General features: G+C 43.6%; 1 protein-coding gene across 2 annotated transcripts in view; it reads left to right on the top strand.

Moving 5' to 3' along the window:
* The first annotated feature begins 14,099 nt into the window (after positions 1–14,099).
* mogs (mannosyl-oligosaccharide glucosidase) overlaps positions 14,100–17,637 on the top strand; it is a 68,746-nt gene continuing 65,208 nt past the window's right edge. The window contains exon 1 of one of the 2 annotated variants that reach the window (XM_073041989.1): positions 14,100–14,239. The gene's annotated coding sequence lies outside the window, so the exon portion shown is untranslated. Of the gene's footprint in view, positions 14,240–14,364; positions 14,516–17,637 lie in introns of those variants that run through there. The other variant, XM_073041990.1, reaches the window with a different exon arrangement.

The raw sequence follows: 17,637 nt of genomic DNA, 5'->3' as shown, positions 1-17,637 counted from the left end.
ACCCTATCATAGACCTTCCCTTATATTCTCCTCACCCCATCCCTTTCTCTGTAACTTAAAATTTGTTTTATTTCTAATTTTTACTGTTGAACGTCATTGAACACAGTACTAATTCTGTTTCTTTATCAATTGATGCTAGTTGATCGCCTGAATATTTCCCATACATTCTCTTTAAGTAATAGTTTCTCCAGATCTGTCCAGTTTTAGAATAATGTTCAGGGTAGAGCTCATTAAGTAATTTCACTTTGTCGTTCTTCCCTTTGCCAAGGTACTCCGCTTTGGCTCATATGCCTTGTAGTGCTGGTACTGGTTCTACTTATTACAGATGGAATCTTGATGTTATTCGTGTGCAAGAAGTGTTGTAGAACTACTTCACAGTGAACATTAACCTCCATTGCCTAGAAAAGTTCCAGGTAAATTGCAATTCAATATACAATTTATAATTAGTCTATGCTCTTACATGCCAAATGTACATCATGCATTACTGATTTTGATTTGACAATACAGTTTAGAATTTTCAAATATTAAAAGTATTAAAATGCCCAATTTGTGCTTGGAATAAATGATTACAACTAGTGGTTTACACTTAGCATCTAAGTGCAGGGTCTTACAGGATGGATATGGAGAGAACGTTTCCTCTTGTAGGGGAATTTAAAACTAGAGGTCTGAGATAATCACACGTTTAGGGCTTACATGAGGAGAAGTATTTTCTTTCAGGTGGTGGCTCCTCCTCAAAGGGCAGTGAAACCAGCACTTTCCAATATTTTGAAGATTGAGGTTGACAGAAACATGACAAACAGGGTATGAAAGGCCCCAGCATGTACACTAAAATGCAAAATTGAGGTTACAATAAGATCAGCCATGAGCAGAGGAGGATTGACATGCTTTGAGGCCTGCTCCTATACTGCCACGATGAGGTCATTCTTGGGTTGGAGGGGCAATGTCTCAATCTCCGGCTGGCTGGATAGCCTCCAACCTGATGGCATGAACATTGATTTCTCCAACTTCTGTCAATTCTCCCCCCTCCTCATCTCTCTTTTTTTAAGAGTCATTGAGAAGTACAGTACAGAAACAGGCCCTTTGGCTCAGCTAGTCCATGCCAGAACCATATAAACTGCCTGCTCCCTATACCTGGACCACAGCCCTAAATGTCCCTACTACCCTCTTAAACTTCGAAATTAAGCTTGCATGTCCCACTCGTGCTGGCAGCTCATTCCACAATCTCACAACCCTTTGAGTGAAGAAAGTTTCCCTCATGTTACCCTTAAACTTCTCACCTTTTACACTTAACCAATAACTTCTGGTTGTAGTCCCACTCAATCTCAGTGAGAAAAGCCTGCTTGCATTTATCCCATCTATACCCTCATTATTTTGTGCACCGCTATCAAATCTCCATTCAATCTCCTACATACTAAAGAGTAGAGTCCTAACCTATTCAATCTTTCCTTATACCTCAGGTCCTCCAGACCCAGCAATATCCTTGTAAATTTTCTAGGCACTCTTTCAAGCTTGTTTACATCTTTCCTTCAGGTAGGTGACCAAAACTGCACACAATACTCTAAATTGGGCTCACCAATGTCCTGTACAACTTCAACATAATGTGCCAAAAGCTTTCATGATGATCCTACCTAACTGTGACATTATTTTCAACAAATTATGTGCACGTATTCACAGATCTGTTTTGTTCTACCACACTCCTCAGTGCCCTACTGTTCACAATGTAAGACCTACCCTGGTTGGTCCTATCAAAGTGCAAAACTTCACACTTGTCTTCCTTAAATTCCATCTTCCATTTTTCAGCCCATTTTTCCAGTGATGCAGATTCCTCTGCAAGCCATTATAACCTTCCTCACTGTTCATTACTGCCCCAATCTTGGTGTCATCTGCAAATTTGTTGATCCCGTAAACCACATTATCATATGATATATATATATATATAACATTCTGGGAAAGGTTTTGCTGCTAACTTAATGGTCTTTCAAACAACAAAGAACCCAGCACGGATCCCTGCGGCACACCAGTAGTCACAGGCCTCCAGTCAGAGAAGGAACCCTCTATTACTACTCTCTGGCTTTTCCCATAATTCAATGTTCAATCCAATTTACTACCACACAGTACATAGAAATTTACAGCCTGTTAGAGGCCCTTCAGCCCACAATGTTGTACCAACCATGTAACCTACTCTGGAGACTGCTCAGAATTTCCCGAGCACAGAGCTCTCTATTTTTCTAAGCTCCATGTACCTATCTAAGAGGATCTTAAAAGACCCTATTGTATCGGCTTCCACCACCACTGCCAGCAGTGCATTCCATGCACCCACTATTCCGTGTGTGGAAAAACTTACCTCTGGCATCCCCTCGGTACCTACTTCTAAGCACCTTAAAACTATACCCCCTCGTGTTAGCCATTTCAGCCCTGGGAAAAAGCCTCTGCCTACCCACACGATCAACGCCTCTCATCATCTTATACATCTCTATAAGGTCACCTCTCATCCTCCGTTGCTTGAAGGAGAAAAGGCCAAGAACACTTATTCTCATAAGGCATGCTCTCCAATCCAGGCAACATTCTTGTAAATCTCCTCTGCACTCTCTCTATAGTATCCACATCCTTCCTGTAATGAGATGACCAGAACTGAACACAGTACTCCAAGTGGGATCTGACCAAGGTTGTGTAGCTGTATAGCTTATATAGCTGTAACATTACCTCACAGCTCTTGAACTCAACCCTGTTGATGAATGCCAACACACCATATGCTTTCCTAACAACAGTTTTGAGTGTCCTATCGAAACAGACCCCAAGATCCCTCAGATCTTCCACACTGCCAAGCGTCTTACCATTACCAAGTGCGAATGGGTAACTATGATGTTGTTGGGATAACGGAGACATGGCTGCAGGGAGATCAGACCTGGGAAATGAATGTACAAGGGTATGTGTGCTATCGTAGGGACAGAAATGTGGGCAGAGGAGGTGGGGTGGCCCTGTTGGTGAGGAATGAGATTCAGTCCTTTGCAAGGGGGGACATAGGATCAGGAGAAGTAGAGTCTGTGTGGATAGAACTGAGGAACAGTAAGGGCAAAAAGACCCTAATGGGTGTTGTCTACAGGCCCCCAAACAGTAGCATGGATATTGGGTGCAAGTTGAATAGGGAGTTAACATTGGCATGTGGCAAAGGTAATGTCGCAGTAGTTATGGGGGATTTCAACATGCAGGTGAACTGGAAGAATCAGGTTGGTGCTGGACCCCAGGATAGGGAGTTTGTAGAGTGCCTAAGGGATGCATTCTTGGAACAGCTTGTACAAGAGCCGACCAGGGACAAGGCTATTCTGGATTTAGTGTTATGTAATGAACAGGATTTGATAAGCGATCTTAAGTAAAGGAGCCATTAGGAGGTAGTGACCATAATATGATCAGTTTTTATCAGCAATTTGAGAAGGATAAGGGCAGATCGGAGGTATCAGTGTTGCAGTTGAACAGGGGAGACTATGGAGCCATGAGGGAGGAGCTGGCCAAAGTTAACTGGATGGATATCCTAGGAGAAAAGACAGTGGAACAGCAATGGCAGGTATTCTTGGGAATAATGCACAAGGTGCAAAATCAGTTCATCCCCCGGAGAAGGAAGGATTCAAAGGAGGGAAAGGGGCCACAGTGGTTAACAAAGGAAGTCAGAGATTGCATAGCATTAAAAAAAAGTATGACAGAGCTAAGGTGAGTGGGAAGACAGATGATTGGGAAATTTTTAAAGAACAACAGAACTTAACTAAAAAGGCAATATGGGGAGAAAAAATGAGGTACGAATGCAAGCTAGCCAGGAATATAAAGGAGAATAGCAAAAGCTTTTTTAGGTATGTGAAGAGAAGATAGTTAAGAACAATGTTGGGCCCTTGAAGAATGAATTGGGTGAAATTGTTATGGGAAACAGAGAAATGGCAGAAGAATTTAATAAGTACTTTAGATCTGTCTTCACTAGGGAAGACACAAGCAATCTCCCAGATGTCTGGATGGGCCAAGGACATAGGGTAACAGAGGAAATGAAACAGATTGACATTAGGAAGGAAATGGTGATGAGTAGACTGATGGGACTGAAGGCTAACAAATCCCCAGGTCCAGATGGTCTGCATCCTAGGGTACTAAAGGAGGTGGCTCTGGAAATTGTGGATGCATTGGTAATCATTTTCCAGTGTTCCTTAGATTCAGGATCAGTTCCTGAGGATTGGAGAATGGCTAATGTTATCCCACTTTTTAAGAAAGGAGGGAGGGAGAAAACTGAGAACTATCGTCCTGTCAGCCTAACATCAGTAGTGGGGAAGATGCTAGAGTCCATTATTAAAGATGAAATAGTGGCATATCTAGATAGCAGTGATAGGATTGGGCCAAGCCAGCATGGATTTACCAAGGGCAAATCATGCTTGACTAATCTATTGGAGTTTTTCGAGGATGTAACCAGGAAGTTAGACAAGGGAGATCCAGTGGATGTACTGTACCTCGATTTTCAGAAGGCATTTGATAAGGTCCCACATAGGAGATTGGTGGGTAAAATCAGAACTCATGGCATTGGGGGGAAGATATTGACATGGATAGAAAACTGGTTGGCAGATAGAAAGCAAAAGGTAACGGTGAATGAGTGTTTCTCGGAATGGCAGGTGGTGACTAGTGGGGTGCCACAGGGCTCGGTATTGGGACCACAGCTGTTTACGATTTACATCAACGATTTAGATGAAGGCATTGAGAATAACATCAGCAAGTTTGCTGATGATACTAAGCTGGGTGGCAGTGTGACATGTGATGAGGATGTAAGGGTAATTCAGGGTGACTTGGATAGACTGGGTGAGTGGGCAGATACTTGGCAGATGACGTTTTATGTGAATAAGTGTGAGGTTATCCACTTTGGGAGTAAGAACAGGAAGGCAGATTATTATCTGAACGGTGTAGATAGATAGATAGATAGATACTTTATTCAGAGTTAGGTAAGGGAGAAATACAAAGAGATCTAGGAGTCCTTGTTCATCAGTCTCTGAAGGTGAATGAGCAAGTGAAGAAGGCTAATGGAATGTTGGCCTTTATTACAAAGGGAATTGAGTACAAGAGCAAGGAAATCCTTTTGCATTTGTACAGGGCCCTGGTGAGACCACACCTGGAGTATTGTGTACAGTTGGTCTCCAGGGTTAAGGAAGGACATCCTGGCTGTAGAGGAAGTGCAGCATAGATTCACAAGGTTAATTCCTGGAATGTCAGGACTGTCTTACGCAGAGAGGTTAGAGAGACTGGGCTTGTACACGCTGGAATTAAGGAGATTGAGAGGGGATCTGATTGCAACATATAAGATTATTAAGGGATTGGACAAGATAGAGGCAGGAAATATGTTCCAGATGCTGGGAGAGTCCAGTACCAGAGGGCATAGTTTACGAATAAGGGGTAGGTCATTTAGGACAGAGTTAAGGAAAAACTTCTTCTCCCAGAGAGTTGTGGGGGTGTGGAATGCACTGCCTCAGAAGGCAGTGGAGGCCAATTCTCTGGATGCTTTCAAGAAGGAGCTAGATAGTTATCTAATGGATAGGGGAATCAAGGGATATGGGGACAAGGCAGGAACCGGGTATTGATAGTAGATGATCAGCCATGATCTCAAAATGGCGGTGCAGGCTCGAAGGGCCGAATGGTCTACTTCTGCACCTATTGTCTATTTATATTATATTCTGTCTTCCAATTGGACCTACCAAAATGAACCACTTAACACTTATCTGGGTTGAACTCCATCTGCCACTTCTCAGTCCATTTCTGCATCCTATCAATATCCCACTGTAACCTCTGATAACCCTCCAGATGATCCACAACACTCCCAACCTTGTGTCATCCGCAAACTTCTTCATTTACGTCATTAATAAAAATCACAAAGAGGAGGGGTCCCAGAACAGATTGCTGCGGAACCCCACTGGTCACCAACCTCTGGGCAGAATACGAACCATCTACAACCACCCTTTGCCTTCTGTGGGCAAGCCAATTCTGGATACACAAAGCAAGGTCTCCTTGGATCCCATGCCTTACTTTCTGAAAGAGCCTTGCATGGGGAACCTTATCAAATGCTTTACTGAAATCCATATACACTACATCCACTGCTCTACCTTCATCAATGTGTTTTGTTACATGCTCAAAGAATTCAATCAGGCTCATAACGCATGACCTGTCCTTGACAAAGCCATGCTGACTATCCCTAATCAGATTATGTCTCTCCAAATGCTCATAAGTCCTGCCTCTTAGGATCTTCTCCAACTACTTGCCCACCACTGAAGTCAGACTCAGTGGACTAAAATTTCCAGGGTTATCTCTTCCCCTTCTTGAACAAGGGAACAATATTTGCAATCCTCCAATCTTCCGGTAGAAACATAGAAAATAGGTGCAGGAGTAGGCCATTCGGCCCTTCGAGCCTGCACCGCCATTCAGTATGATCATGGCTGATCATCCAACTCAGAACCCTGCATCTGCTTTCTCTCCATACCCCCTGATCCCTTTAGCCACAAGGGCCATATCTAACTCCCTCTTAAATATAGCCAATGAACTGGCCTCAACTGTTTCTGTGGCAGAGAATTCCACAGATTCACCACTCTCTGTGTGAAGAAGTTTTTCCTCATCTCGGTCCTAAAAGGCTTCCCCTTTATCCTTAAACTATGACCCCCTCATTCTGGACTTCCCCAACATTGGAAACGATCTTCCTACATCTAGCCTGTCCAATCCCTTTAGAATTTTATATGTTTCAATAAGATTCCCCCTCAATCTTCTAAATTCCAGCGAGTATAAGCCTAGTCGATCCAGTCTTTCTTCATATGAAAGTCCTGCCATCCCAGGAATCAATCTGGTGAACCTTCATTGTACTCCCTCTATGGCAAAAATGTCTTTCTTCAGATTAGGGGACCAAAACTGCACACAATACTCCAGATATGGTCTCACCAAGGCCTTGTACAACTGCAGTAGAACCTACCTGCTCCTGTACTCGAATCCTCTTGCTATGAATGCCAACATACCATTTGCCTTTTTCACTGCCTGCTATACCTGCATGCCCACTTTCAATGACTGGTGTACAATGACATCCAGGTCTCGTTGCATCTCCCCTTTTCCTAATCGGCCACCATTCAGATAATAATCTGTTTTCCTGTTCTTGCAACCAAAGTGGATAACCTCATATTTATCCACATTAAATTGCATCTGCCATGAATTTGCCCACTCACCTAACCTATCCAAGTCACCCTGCATCCTCTTAGCATCCTCCTCACAGCTAACACCGCCGCCCAGCTTCGTGTCATCTGCAAACTTGGAGATGCTGCATTTAATTCTATCATCTAAATCATTAATATATATTGTAAACAACTGGGGTCCCAGCACTGAGCCTTGCGGTACCCCACTAGTCACTGCCTGCTTCTCCCATCCCTATTGATGATGCAAAGATCATTACAAAAGGCTCAGTAACCTCCTCTCTCACTTCCCACAGTAACCTGGGGTATATCTCATCTGGTCCCGGTGACTTATCTAACTTAATGCTTTTCAAAAGCTCCAGCACATCCTCTTTAACATCTATATGCTCAAGTGTTTTAGTCTGCTGTAAGTCATCCCCGCAATTGTCAAGTTCTTTTTCTCTTGTAAATACTGAAGCAAAGTATTCATTAAGTACCTCCACTACATCCTCTGACTCCATGCACACATTTCCACTATTGTACCTAATTGGTCCTATTCTCACACGGCTCATACTCTTGCTCTTCACATACTTGTAGAATGCCTTGAGGTTTTGCTTAATCCTGCTTCCCAAGGCCTTCTCATGACCCCTTCTGGCTCTCCTAATTTCATTCTTAGGCTCCTTCATGCTAGCCTTATAATTTTCTTGATCTCTATCATTACTTAGTTTCTTGAACCTTTTGTAAGCTTTTCTTTTCTTCTTACCTAGATTTTCGACATAGATTGTACACCATCTTGAATGTCAAGCGACTAAACCTTCTTGACCAGCCTCCCATTTGGGACGTTGTAAAATACCTTACTAGAATCCATGTAGACAACATCCACTGCTTTGCCTTCATTCACTTTCCTGGGAACTTCCTTGAAAAACTACCATGCGCAAAGCTACGCTGACTATCCTTAATCAACCTATATCTATCCAAATACTTACGTATCCTGTCTCTTAGAATATCTTCCAATAACTTTCCCACAACTGATAACAGACCCACCAGCCTATAATTTACAGGTTTCTGTTTAGAGCCTTTTTTAAACAGTGGAACAACATTAGCTATCCTCCAATCACAAACAAGAGAAAATCTGGAATTCCAAGCAACACACACAGAATGCTGGAGGAGCTCAGCAGGCCAGGCAGCATCCATTGAAAAGAGTACAGTCGACAGGGGCTGAGACCCTTCAGCAGAACTGGAGGAAAAAAAGCTGAGTAGATTTAAAAGGTGAGGGAAGGGAAGAGAGAAACTCAAGTTGATAGGTGAAACCTGAAAGGGGAAGGGTGAAGTAAAGAGCTGGGAAGTTGATTGGTGAAAGGGCCGCAGAAGGGGGAGTCTGATAGGAGAGGACAGAAAGCCAAGGAAGAGAGGGGGAGGAGCACAGAGCAAGGTGATGGGCAGGCAAGAAAATAAAGTGAGAGGGAAAAGGTGAAGGGGAGGGGAGCATTTGAGAAATCGATGTTCATGCCATCAGGCTGGAGGCTACCCTGACAGAATGTAAGCTGTTGTTCCTCCCTGAGTGTGGTCTCATTGGGACAGTGGAGGAGGCCATGGATAGACATATTGGAATGGGAATGGGAGCGGGATTAAAATGGGTGGCCACTGGGAGATCTCGCTTTTTCTGGCAGAGCGAGCATAGGTACTCAGTGAAGCGGTCACCCAATCTACGTCCAGTCTCACCGATACACAGGAGGTGAAATCAGGAGAGATAGAGTCAGAATAATGAGAGAAGGGGATGGTCAGGGTCAGAATCAAAATCAGGTTTATTATCACCGGCATGTGATGTGAATTTTGTTAACTTAGCAGCAGCAGTTCAATGCAATAAATAATCTAGAAAAGAGAAAAATAATAAGTATATCAATTACAGGATATGTATATTGAATAGATTTAAAAATATGCAAAAAAATCAAATACTGTACATTAAAAAAGTGAGGTAGTGTCCAAGAGTTCAATGTCCATTTAGGAATCAGTTGGCAGAGGGGAAGAAGCTGTTCTTGAATTGCTGAGTGTGTGCCTTCAGGCTTCTGTACCTCCCACCTGATGTAATAGCGAGAAAAGGGCATGCTCTGGGTGCCAGAGTCCTTAATAATGGATGCTGCCTTTTTAAGACTCCTTGAAGATGTTCTGGGTACTTTGTAGGCTAGTACCCAAGATGGAGCTGACTAGATTTACAACCCTCTGCAGCTTCTTTTGGTCCTGTGCAGTACCAGACAGTGCTGCAGTCTGTCTGAATGCTCTCTATGGTACATCTATAGAAATTTCTGAGTGTATTTGTTGACATGTCAAATCTCTTCAAACTCCTAATGAAGTATAGCCGCTGTCTTGCCTTCTTTATAACTACATCAATATGTTGGGACCAGGTTAGATCCTCAGAGATCATGAAACTGCTCACTCTTTCCAATTCTGATCCCTCTATGAGGATTGGTATACGTTCCTTTGTCTTATCCTTCTGAAGTCCACAACCAGCTCTTTCATCTTTCTGATGTTGAGTGCCAGATTGTTACTGCTGCAACACCACTCCATTAATTGCCTTATCTCACTCCTGTATGGCCTCATGTCACCATTTGAGATTCTACCCACAATGATTGTATCATCAGCAAATTTATAGATGGTATTTGAGCTATGCCTAGCCACACAGTCATCTGTATATAGAAAGTAGAGCAGTAGGCTAAGTACACACCCCTGAGGTGTGCCAGTGTTGATTGTCAGCGAGGAGAATGTGTTATCAACAATCCGCACAGATTGTGGTCTTCCGGTTAGGAAGTTGAGGATCCAGTTGCAGAGGGAGGTACAGAAGCCCAGGTTTTGAAATTTCTCAATCAGGATTGTGGGAATGATGGTATTAAATACTGAGCATCCTGACGTAGGTGCTTGTGTTGTCCAGATAGTCTAAAGCCGTGTGGAGAGCCATTGAGATTGCGTCTGCTGTTGACCTATTGTGGCAATAGGCAAATTGCAATGGGCCCAGGTCTTCACTGAGGCAGGAGTTCAATCTAGTCATGACCAACCTCTCAAAGCATTTCATCACTGTTGATGTGAGTGCTACCGGGCAACCGTCATTAAAGCTGCTCACATTATTCTTTTTAGGCACTAGAATAATTGTTGCCTTTTTGATGCAAGTGGGAACTTCTGCCCGTAGCAGTGAGAGGTTGAAAATGTCCTTGAACACTCCAGCTAGTTGGTTGGCACAGGTTTTCAGAGCCTTACCAGGTACTCCATTGGGACCTTCCACCTTGTGAGGGTTCACTCTTTTTAAAGACTGCTTAACATTGGTGTTTTTACAAGTAACAGGGTGGGAGGAGGTGTAGTCAAGGGAGCTGTGAGAGTCTGTGGGTTTGTAATAGATATTAGTAGATAAGCTATCTCCAGAGATGGAGACAGAGGTTGAGAAAGGGGAGGGAGGTGTCAGAAATGGACCAGGTAATTTTGAGGGCTCTCAATTACTCCGTCTCCACTGCATCTGCTCTCAGGGTGAGGCTTTTCATTCCAGAACGAAGGAGATGTCCTCCTTCAAAGAAAGAGACTTCCCTTCCTCCACCATCAATGCTACCCTCAGCTGCATCTCTTCCATTTCACACGTTTGCTCTCACTCTATCCTCCCGCCACCCTTCCAGGGATAGGGTTCCTTTTGTCCTGACCTACCACCCAACTAGCCTCCAAACCAGCACATAATTCTCCACAATTTCCACTACCTCCAATGGGATCCCATCACCAAGCACATCTTTCCCTCCACCCCCCACCCTTTCTGCTTTCCGCAGGGATCATTCTCTACACGACTTCTTTGTCCGTTCATCCCTCCCCACTGACCTCCCTCCTGGCACTTATCCTTGCAAGTGGAACAAGTGCTACACCTGCCCCTACTCCACTGCCCTCACTACCATTCAGGGCCCTTAACAGTCTTTCCAGGTGAGGCGAAACTTCACCTGAGTCTGTTAGAGTCATGTACTGTGTCCAGTGCCCCATGTGTGGCCTCCTATCAACTTCCCTACTCTTTACTTCATTCCTCCCCGTCCAGGTTTCACCTATCACCTTGAGCTCTCACCTCCTTTGACGTCTACTCAGCTTTTTTTCTCTAGTCCTGACGAAGGGTCACGGCCCAAAATGACTGTACTCTTTTCCATAGATGCTGTCTGGTTTGCTGAATTCCTCCAGCATTTTGACTGTGTTACTATCCTCCAATCCTCTGTCACCTCTCCTGTTGCTAAGGATATTTTAATATATTTGCTAGGACCCTGGCAATTTCTGCACTTGCCTCCCATAGGGTCTGAGGGAACACCCTGTCAGGCCCTGGAGATTTATCCACTCTGGTTTGCCTCAGGGTAGCAAACAAATCCTCTGTAATCAGTACAGGGTCCATGAAGTTGATGCCACTTTGCATCATTTCTATGGACTCTGTATCAAGCTCCTGAGTAAATACAGATGCAAATAAATCATTTTAGATCTTCCCCATCTGTTTTGGCTGCACACATGGATCACCATTCTGATCTTCCAGAGGACCAATTTTGTCCCTTACTCTTCACATATCTGTAGAATCCCTTAGGATTCTCCTTCACCTTGTCTGCTAGAGCAATTTCATGCCTTCATTTCACCTTCCTGATTTCTTTCTCTTATACTTCATAAGCACCTCATTTGTTCCTATTTGCCTATACCTGCTATGCACCTCCTTTTTTCTCTTAACTAGGATCTAAATATCTCTTGAAAACTGAGGTTTTCTACACTAGTTATCTTTCTTTTATTCTGAAAAGCACATACAAACTTTGTACTCTCAAAATTTCATTTTTGAATGCCTCCCACTTACCAAGTACACCTTTGCCAGAAAACAGCCTGTCCCAAACCACATTTGCCAGATAATTTCTGATACCAAGATTGACCTTTCTACGATTTATTTATTTACTTTGAAATTAATGGCATTGTGGTCACTGGATGCAAAATGTTCCCCTACATAAACTTCTCTCACCTTCACTGTCTTATTCCCTAATAGCATGCTCTGTCATTGGGACTTCTACGCACTGAGGAAGGATGCTTTCCTGAACACATTTGTCAAACTCTATCCCATCTAGTCCTTTTACAGTATGGGGTTCCCAGTCAATAAGTGGAATGTTAAAATCACCTACTATAATAACATTGCATTTCTTTGCAACAGCTACAATCTCTTTCCAATTTGTTCCCCTAAATCCCTAGGACTGTTGGCTGATCTGTAATACAGCCCCATTAAAGTGGTCATTCACCCCCTTCCTTTTCAGTCCTGAGTAAGGGTCTCAACCCAAAACATCAACTGCTTATTCCCCTCCATAGGTGCGGAATTCTCCCAGTATTTTGTGTGATTTCTTCAGTCCCAGCCTTCCAGTCATTTCCTTGTAACTATCTCTCTACCACCTCCCTGACTTTCCTGCCACCCAACAGCAACTCATTAACCTAACATCAGCACCCTTTTGGGATGGGAAAGCCCATACTGTGGGCCAGGTAGCATCTAGTTTACTATTGAAGCTGATGCACTAACTGACGCTGTGTAATCATAGAGATAAGATACTGCAAATGAAATGAGCAGAGTTAGGCCATTTGGCCCATCAAGCTGCTCCTCCATTTCATCATTAATCCATTTTTCCTCTCAGTCCCAAACTCCTTCCTTCTCCCAGTATCCCTTCATGCCCTGACCAAACAACAATCTATCGACCTCTGCTTTACATATATATACAGATTTGGCCTCCACAGCTGCCTGTGGGAACAGATTCACCACTCTCTGGCTAAAGAAATTCCTCCTCATCTCTGCTCTAAAAGGATGTCCCTCTGAAGCTGTGTCCTTTGGTCTTAGACCACCCCATCATTGGAAACATCCCCTCCACATCCTTCACCATTCGATACGCTTCAATGAGACCCTCATCATTCTTCTGAATTCCAGTAAGTACAGGCCCAGAGCCATCAACAGTCCTCCTATGTTAACCCTTTCATTTTTGGGATAATTTTCATGAACCTCCTCTGGGCCCTCTCCAATCTTGGCACATCCTTTCTAAAATAAGGGGCCCAAAACTGCTCACAATACTGCAAGTAAAGCCTTACCAGTGTTTTATAAAGCCTCAACATTACATCCTTGCTTTTATATTCTAGTCCTCTGAAAATGAATGATAACATCACATTTGCATTCCTCACCACCAAATCAATCTGCAAATTATTCTTTAGGGAATCCTGCACAAGAGCTCCTAAGTCCTTTTGCATGTTGGATTTTTGAATTTTCTCTCCAATTAAAAAATAGTCTACACTTTTATATTTTCTATGGAAGTGCACGACCATACACTTTACAACACAGTTTTCCATCTGCCACTTCTTCGTGCACTCTCCCAATCTAAGTCCTTCTGCAGACTCCCAGGACAAGCTGAAAGATGATGGCAAAATGAGTGGGTGGGGAAGGAGTGAAGTGAGAAGCTGGGAGGTGAGAGATGGAAAAGGTAAAGGGCTGAAGAAGGAATCTGTTCGGAGAGGACAGGGAACCATGGAAGAAAGGAAAGAATGTGGGGAACCAGAGGGAGGAGATGGACGGGGAACCAAAATGGGGAAATAAAAATTACTCGAAATCGGAGTAATCGATGTTCCTGCTGTCAGGTTGGAGGTTATCCAGATGGAACGTGAGGTGTTGCTCCTCCAACCCGAGTTTGGCTTCATCGAGGCAGCAGAGGAGGAAATGGACAGACAGAAATCGGAAGTGGCCGCCTGGAGCTGATGCAGGGAAGTGCTGTCGAGCTCCATTCTTCCTGATTTTGTTAAACAGCCTGCTCACTCCCGGATCATGCGTCTTTGCATCGCTCTGAACCTGCCACTGCCCTCGGCGCTTGACTCGGAGTGCGAGTCCTCCGAACATCGGCTCTTGCCGACCCGACGTTACTCTTGTCGGCAATGAAGTGCCACTGGCAGCATTGTGATTGGCGGAGTGAATGCAGATCCGGTGAGCTACTGGCCTGCGGTTAGTCAGCGGGCTGGGCTGCGATCGGGGTTTGGACCTGGGCACCTGGCTGCATGAGGGGAACGCTCCGTCAGGGCAGGGGGTAAGTGCGGCACCAAAAAAAGGGGCTCAGATGTCTACTTCATAACGGATGGTGTATGCTTGCAGTCCTCGGCCATCGCTGGTCTTTAGTCATCTGTCGTTTCACTTACTCATAGATTACATTCTGGATGCCTATCAATCCGATATTGAAAAAAGGTACTAGGAACAACAGTTGGATTTGTGTATCCATTGTCAGATAGTTTCCGTCCTTTGGAGTACAGTCGTTGCATACCAATTCACATGGACTTTGATAAAGCTTTCGAGAAGGTCCCTCAAGGTAGGCTGTACCAGAACACCAAGACGGATTTTAAATTGGGTTGGTCATATAAGACAGAGGGTAGTGGTTATGTCTGTGCCCAGTGGTGTTCTGCAAGGGTTGGTACTGGGACTTTTGTAATATAATAAATGATTTCAACCAAAATGTACTGTGCAAATCAAAACCCACTTTATCCTCACTGATTTACAGTGGAAAGGCAGAATTACTGTAAATCGCGAAATAATTATGCAAAAATGAGGATGAATCATTCAGAAATCTGGAGGAATGAAGCTGTTCCTAAATTGTTGGGAATGGGTCAACAATTTAGGCTGCTGTACCTCCTGCCCGATGGTCATAACAGGAGTAAGGACACAAACATTGGCAGAGTTGTTGACAGTGAGGTGAGAAAGTTGTCAAACAATTCAATCAGATAGAGACCAGTTGGAAATATCAGCAGTTAAAAATAGCAGGTGCTGTTTTAGAACAGTACAACACAGGAACAAGTCCTTCAGCCCACGAGATACTGAATTAATTAAAGCAATAACTCCTGATGAGCTCATGCCTCTTCCCTGCACATTAACCATATGCCTCCCTTGTCTGCCTATTCATGTGCCTGTCTAAGAGTCTCTTAATCACCCTGATATTAGCAGCCTCTTCCACTACTTCATCAGGATGGGGGCATTCCAGGCCCCCATCACTCACTGAGTAAAATAATCACCTTTATACTTTTTTCCCTCTCTCACCTTAAACACATGCCCTCTAATACGAGATATTTCAATCCCTGAGGAAAACTGGCATTCTTCTCAATCTATGCCTTGCATAACTTTATAAACTTCCATCAAACCTCTCCTCAGCCTCTGCCACTCTCAAAAAAACAGCTCAGCTTGTCCAACCTCCCCTCATAGCACAGCATCCTAGTTAACCTCCATGAGGCCACCAAAACTGAATACAATACGGTAAATGTGGCCTGACCAGAGCTTTATAAAGCAGTGATATAATTCCCCATCTCTTGAATTTAATCCCTCAACTAATAAAGGGAAGAATCCTGTCAACCTGTCAGGCACTTTTATGGAGCCACGTACCTGAACCCATGATGCCTCTATTCAGGATCCTGACATTAACTGTGTACTCTTCCTTTATGTTTGACCTCCTGAAGTGCAGCACATCACAGTTGCCTGAATTAAACTCCATCTGTCATTCTCCACCCTTACCTGCTGAATCACTTAGCAATTCTTTAATCCACAAATTATTGTGTCATCTAAACTTACTGAGCCACCTTACTATATTTTCATATGACAAACGAGGTCCCAATACAAATCCCTGCTGAACAGCGCTAGTCACAGACCACTATCCAGAACACGTCTGGTTTCCATGGCAGAAATACCAATATTGAATCCAATCAACCAAGTCAGTATAGATCCTATGCATCCTAATGTTCTGGATGAGCCTACCATGTGAGACCCTATCATATGCCTTACAAAAATCTATGTAGACAACATGCACTCCTCTACCTTCATCAATCACCTTTGTCATGTCTTTGAAAAACATTGACAAATTGTACTATGCAGTGACAATAAAGATATTTCAAAAACTCAGATTGGTGAGGCATGATCTGTCCTGCACAAAGCCATGCTGACTGTCCCTAATTAGACCATGGTTTTACAAATGTCCATAAACCTGATCCCTAAGAATCCTCTCAGTTGTGGGAAAGTTATTGGAAGGCATTCTAAGGGACCAGATACAAATATATATTTGGATAGATATGGATTGATTAAGGATGGTCAGCATGGCTTTGTGAGTGTTAGGGTCAAGTTCAACCAATCTTACAGTTTTTCTGAGGAAGTTACCAGGAAAGTGGATGAAGGCAAGGCAGTGGATGTTGTCTACATGGACTTTAGTAAGACATTTGACAAGGACTTACGTGGGAGGTTGGTCGACAAGGTTCAGCTGCTCGGCATTTAAGATGAGTTGGTAAATTGGATTAGACATTGGCTTTGTGGGAGAAGCCAGTTGGTAGTAGATGGTTGCCTCTCTGAATGGAGGCCTGTGATTAGCGGAGTGCCACAGGGATCGATGCTGGGTCCGTTTAGTGTGTCATCTGTATCAATGATCTGGATGGTAATGTGGTTAACTGGATCAGCAGATTTGCAGATGACACCAAGATTGGGGGTGCAGTGGACAGTGAGGAAGGCTATCATGGCTTGCAGAGGCATCTGGACCAGCTGGAAAAACAGGCTGAAAAATGGCAGATGGAAATTAATACAGACAATTTGGTCTTGTGCAGTGAATGGTAGAGCACTGAGGGATGTGGCAGAACAAAGGCATCTGGGAATACAGGTCCATAACTCATTGACAGTGGTAGATAGGGTCGCAAAGAAAGCTTTTGGAACATTGACCCTCATAAATCAAAGTATTGAATACAGGAGATGGAATGTTATGTTGAAGTTGTTTAAGGTGTTGGTCTATCCTAATTGACATTATTGTGTGCAGTTTTGGTCACCTGCGGAAAAGATGTAAACAAGGTTGAAAGAATGCAGAAAAAATTTACAAGGATGTTCCTGGGAGGACCTGAGTTATAAGGAAATATTGAATAGGTTGGGACTATTCTTTAGACGTAGAAGATTGAGAGGAGATTTGATAGAGGTATACAAAATCATGAGGGGTATAGATAAGGTAAATGCAAACAGGCTTTTTCCACTGAGGTTGGGTGGGACTACAACCAGAGGTCATGGGTTAAGGGTGAAAGGTGAAATATTTCAGGGGAACATGAGGGGAAACTTATTCACTCAGGGGTGAGTGTGAAATGACCTGCCAGTGCAAGTATTCCATGCAAGCTCGATTTCAACATTTATGAGAAGTTTGGATAGGTACATGGATAGTAGGGACATTGAGGGCTGAGGTCCAGGTGCAGATCATTGGGAATAGGCAGTTTAAATAGTTTTGGCATGGACTAGAAGGGCCAAAGGGCCTATTTTTGTGCTGTACTTCTCTATGACTCTCATTTAATCTCCCTACCACTGATGTGAAATTCACCAGTCTATCAAACATAGAGCACTACAACACCGAAACAGTCCCTGCTGAACTGTTATTCTGCCTCGTCCCATCAACCACACCTGGACTATAGCCATCCATTCCCTACCCAT

The sequence above is a fragment of the Hemitrygon akajei genome, chromosome 4, assembly GCF_048418815.1.
Source record: "Hemitrygon akajei chromosome 4, sHemAka1.3, whole genome shotgun sequence".
Lineage (NCBI taxonomy): Eukaryota > Metazoa > Chordata > Chondrichthyes > Myliobatiformes > Dasyatidae > Hemitrygon > Hemitrygon akajei.
Note: the sequence above shows the minus strand (reverse complement) of the source record. Positions and strands in the feature narration are given on the sequence as shown.